This window comes from Rhinolophus sinicus, linkage group LG02, assembly GCF_036562045.2.
Source record: "Rhinolophus sinicus isolate RSC01 linkage group LG02, ASM3656204v1, whole genome shotgun sequence".
Taxonomy (NCBI): domain Eukaryota; kingdom Metazoa; phylum Chordata; class Mammalia; order Chiroptera; family Rhinolophidae; genus Rhinolophus; species Rhinolophus sinicus.
Window position 1 is genome coordinate 170,527,085 of NC_133752.1, and position 5,697 is coordinate 170,532,781.

The following is a 5,697-nucleotide window of genomic DNA, read 5'->3' on the forward strand; positions in this document are numbered from 1 at the left end:
TCTCTCCCCACCAGTATAGCCCACCCAGCGCTGCCTGTTGGGATTTTCTGAAGCACAGCTCTGATCAAGCTGCTCTCTATTCAGAAATTATAGTAGAATTTAAGAAACGCAATCATTTCAACTAGTCTACCTTTCCAATCTCGTCTGTAGGATGGATCATATTGCAGTAAAACGGAAGTACTTGGGAAATGGAATGAGTCTTCTTACCTGGTTCAGTCAACTTCTGGGGTGTCAAAATCTTGACAGTAATAGTGAGGTAAGCTGGACCTACACCTAGTTATAACAGCACTCAAAGGAGTACTTACATATAACTCAAGCTTCTCTCTTTGAAAGCGTATGAAAGATTTGTTGAAAATCACTAGGCAAACATTTTGAAAATAAACAATAAACCTCATGTATCCATGTCAAAATGTAAAATTTGCATTGGGGAAATTTTGTAATTTACAATTTCCCAACATCCTTGAAAGAAATTGGCAACAGAAAAAGACAGAGTTTAAATACCTCTGTGTAAAATAAAAGAGAGATCAAAAGAGGGGAGGGTTACTAGAGCAGAAGAGGGATTCCGGAGGGAGAACAGATGGGGCTCATGAGGGTTTTCATTAGGATTTCAGGCACGGTGTGTAACGCAACCCTTCTCTTCTTTCCCCATGCCATCTTCAGGAAAGTCTCCAACTCTCTCTAAAGTCTTAGGGAGTTGATTTTCTTTCAGAAACTTAGGAGAGGTGCTGAGCTGGGCTCTGACCAACAGGCTGAGAAAGTTGGGGACGCTTGAACACAGCCATGTCTTGGTTAAACAACTCACAAATAATGAACAATACAGCGGGCTCTCATCACAGTTCCGGTTCTTCCTTGGGAAGAAACTGGCAATCATTGGATTTAATAACTCAATAATTGGAAATAACTTCATTCAGAATGGATTTTTCTCCTATGTGTTCTACTTTATTTTTGTACAGCAAAACCTACGTTGCATCTTGTTTCGGAAATCTTATTGTGAAGTCTGAATCTTTACTCGGACATTTGCTCGTAGTGCCATCTATGTATGTGGGAGGCTCCAGACAATCTCAATGGAAATGCGTTTTTGTTTTTGGTTTTCCAATATGATCTTTACGTGCTGATTGGCTGCAGATAATGATGATGCTCTCCACGTGGGCCACCTCTTTGTAAGGTCAGTGACCTCCTATTCTCTTACTCACTGGGGATAGGAAAGATAGGGGTGGAGTTTAGACCCCCTATTGTGATGAAGAGAGTGGCTTCCTGCTTCACCTGAGATCTGAAAACAGTTTGCTCTATACTGACGTTGACTGTGACGGGATACTGCCTAGTAACACCAGGAAGCTTCCATCCCCTATACTCCTTTCAGTAATGGCTTAAACATGCCCAAATATGTTCATGACAAGTAAGTATACAAATTATTGATATCTTAACTGTATATGAAGTTCCAGGCCAGGCAGAGAAAACAAAAGACTGGAGGGAAAGTCTGAATATGCTGCTGACTCCGGGGTTGGTTAATTGACATGTTTTCCCTATTTTCACTGCTATACCTCACTTCCGTTGTCTCATCTGAGGATATCTTCTTTCTCACATCCGTCTACCTAAAAGCTGTAGCGCCTAACCTAGCTCCTATTTTTCCTTAGTTCTGAAATGCAGTTTAAAGTGATTTCATTATCTCCCAACTTTTTGTAGCAGTTGATATTTACTTTCTTCATGGCACCTTGTATATGTTACATTGTAATTGTACCGCTTTTGTAATATTTTAACACTCCTACTAGACTATCTGTACTCACCTTTAAATACACAGTATATGATAAATATAGGACCCTACGTTTGTTGAAACACAACGCACACATGTGCAGGCACACACACACACAAAACGACTAGAAGGAAATATACCCAAGGGTGATAATTGTTCTCTCTGGCTTAAAGGCATCCATATCATTTTCATTTTCTTCCTTATACTTATCTCTGCTTTTGAAAGTGTCCCTCATAATATGTATTACTGTTTCATGTAAAAATACAATAATAAATATATTTGATCAGAAATCCAAATATTTGATTACTTCCTTTGCCAAACGCACTTTAGGCCTTTTTTTCATAAGATACTGTCAAGTGATATCAATAAAATACAAATTATTTACCATCTAGGATAATTTGCTGGAAACATAAACAATCTGAGTTCTCGTGATTATATAATAAAAACAGACTCTAGTAGCAGCAGGTCAAGTGGTTTTTAAACTATTTGTTTTTCAGTAGAATTCTGTTTTCAAATGAAATCTAACACAGAACTTTAATTTATAGGAAAGTGTAGGTTTCTCAGACGGTCTAAAATCTTCAGTGATTGGTGCAAATACGTACTTCTTTCGTTAGGAAACCCCTGATTCAGCCCCATGGAATCTTGGGGTTCATCTAATCAAACACTCTCATTTTACCAAGAAGGAAACTGAGGCACAGAGTGTATAATACCTGTCCAAGATCACCCAGCTGGTAACTAGAACCTATGTTTCCTAAGTCTAAAGTTCTGCTATTATAGCATACTTCCATTCCTATTTGTGATTATTTTAGAGCATTCCATTTCTCTGACCTAATTCCAGATTGTGACATACACCCAATTTGAATCTTCCAGTCCCTACCCTCTGTTTACACTCTAGTTTTCAATGTCTAGAGCCCTACTTTCATTCCAGGCCCCTGGGAAGGTTTCACTGTCACCCAGTGGCTATTTCCTGGGCTCATCCTCAGGCCTGACCTGTTGTTTGGCCATGTGCTCATTGCTACCTTGCTCCTCCTTTGAGAGACAGTGAAAATTTGTTTGAACCGGAAAGTATTTATTTTTCTGCCTGTTCCACATTGGGCTTGATTTTGCAGTTGTAAGCACTCCAGCCTCCATGCGTCTATCTCTAAATTTACTATCCCCAGTCTGAGCAACACGTCTAGATTTCCCTCCTATTCTGTTTTCTCTTTCTTGCTCAACCCATAGGGAAAAATCCTTGAGTATATACTATCTTGGTCTTCTAAGAATGAATTGGAGTGATACATCTCTTATGTTTCATAGGCACAAGTCTACAAGGTAAGACAACAAATGACTAAGTGCTCACCTGAGTAGAACAGGCAATAACCAGCTTTGATGGTTTACAAAAGAAAGATCTGTATGAGTAAAAGTAAACAGGAAAATGCTTTTGAAGAAGACAGCACTTTTTGGTACCACTGGATAGACAGTTAGGAGGGCAACAATGTGAGCAAAAGAATAGTCAGAAATAGGGGGAGATTGACCTGGATTGAAAAAGAATGTAAAATGTTTGTGTAGGAGATTATTGCAAGATTTTCTTTCACTGGAGTTTAAGATGAACTATTTTACAGAATATATAAAGATAATTTTAGCCATAAATCCCTCACGATTTCTGATTTTGATTTAATTGAGGTATGGCCACATCCTTCTTTTTATTTGTTAGTCACTAAGTGAGCCTTAGGTGAGACTATGAAGTAGGCAATAGCTTACTGGCAGAAAAGATTGGCCAGGCTTTTCTCTGCACCTAGAACAACATGAAAAGTTCTACAATGCTATCGTGGGTCTGCCTAATAGGTGCTGTGGTCCTTTTATGAAAGAGCATGGTAGCTGCCTACAGCCTGATGTTGATCTCAAAATGTTTGGGCTCCTTCCCTGCCTAACTTTTCTCTATACATTTGTTACAACGTTTGGTGTTGAAAATATCAGAATACCCAACCCAAATTCAATTAAAAGGGAATTATTAACGTACACAATTGGGTAGTCCACAGGTATCCTAGTTTCTGCAAGGGCTTAGGTCAAGTTTCATAAAATGAAATTGGGATCTTTCTCTATTACTCTACTCTGCTTCTTTAGTGTTGGCTACATTCCAGGAAACCTCTCCCTTTCATGTTTGCTCTTGTCTCTGGAAGCACATTAAGTCATGGAGGTAATCTTTCTTGGCCCTAATTGGTTTTATTTATCTTTATTTTTTTAATTAAAGTTATTGTTTAATTAAAGACATTGGTTAATAAAATTGTATAGGTTTCAAGTATACAATTCTATAATACATCATCTGTGTATTGTATTGGTTTTAATTGTTTCAGGTATCCATCTCTGAAATCAGGTAGATGAAATACACTGAATGGCTTATACTGCTATGGTGGTTAATTTTATGTGTTAACGATGAAGGTGATTATGGATGAGACTAATATTTAAATTAGTGAACTGTGAATAAGCAGATTGTCCTCCCTGTTATGGGTGGGCCTCATCCAATCAGTTAAAGACCTGAGTAGAACAAAGAGACTGGCTTCCTAGAGATAAAAGGATTCCTCCAGCCGACTGCCTTCTGTCTTCATCTGCATCATAGGTCTTCATCTGCACTATCGGCTCTCCTGCATCTCCAAGCTGCTAGCCCACACCAAAGATTTTGGACTTTCCAGCCTCTATCATCACATGAGCCAATTCTTTATAATAAATCTATTGATCGATAGATAGGTAGGTAGGTAGGTAGGTAGATAGGTAGATAGATAGATAGATAGATAGATAGATAGATAGATAGATAGGCATCCTATTGGTTCTGCTGCTCTTGAGAACCTTGACTAATAAAACTGCTGAGTAGGTCAACCTCCAGAGTCAAGGATGAGAGCCAATCTCATCCAAATGTTGATTGGGAAACGGAAATAGTTTTAGGATGAGGTAGGGAGGCTTGGCTCCTAACAACACAATGAATAAATATCCCCTAAGACTTAGAAATTTTCCATGACCTTTGTTCTCTCTGCTTTCTTTTATAACTCATTTCTGAGACCAAGTGACTGGCTTTGAATCTCAGTTTGGCCTCTTATTAGATATATGACCATCAGTAAGTTACTTGACCTTTCTTTTTCTCATTTTCTCCTTCTCTGTTCCTCAGCTAGAGATAATAATAGTTCCTACCTCGTAGGGTTGCTGTGATGATTGAAAAATAGATAAATATATGTAAAATTATTAAAGCATGCCCTGAAACATAGAAAGTATTCTATTGTGTTGTTGTTATTGTTATTATTACTATTATTATCGTCAGCTCTTTCCATCCTTACTTCTTCTCACCCATTTATTGAATTCTCAGTTTCTTCACATTGCATGGCTCAGGGCTCTCAACTAAACTTTCCTGGCCTAGATTTTTTTCAGTTCCTTCTGGCTCCTCTGTGCCAATAAGCTTTTCATCAATGCATTCTTTCTATAATTTACAAAGCTCAACAGGCAACCTAAGAATCAAATTTTTAGAACTTGTGGAGATCAACTAGCCCAATAGTTTCCAAAGTAAGATGCACAGAAATCTTAATTCATTCAACTGAGGAGAAAAATATATTAGGATTTATATTTTTAGGTATTTTTAGTGTGAAATCTAATAAATAATGCGCTTATTATTTAATGAATGGATTCAAAATAGTATGTATGTGACATGATAAATATGTTAGAGGATAAATGCTCAAATATTTTTTTTTCTGATCGGATAGTATAATTTAAAAACAAATAAAGCTGAGAGACCAGTGATCTTGCCTGTCCCTCCTACTTCAGAGAGGAGGCAAGTGACCCCAAAGAAGGGAACAAATTACCCAAGATCTCACCTGCGAGTAGGAGAATCTGGGAGTCAATGGGATAGTTTGAGATGACCATCGTTAAGTCATTTAACCCCACTGGGTTTCAGTCTCCTCCTCTTTAAAGAGGAAATTATGAAC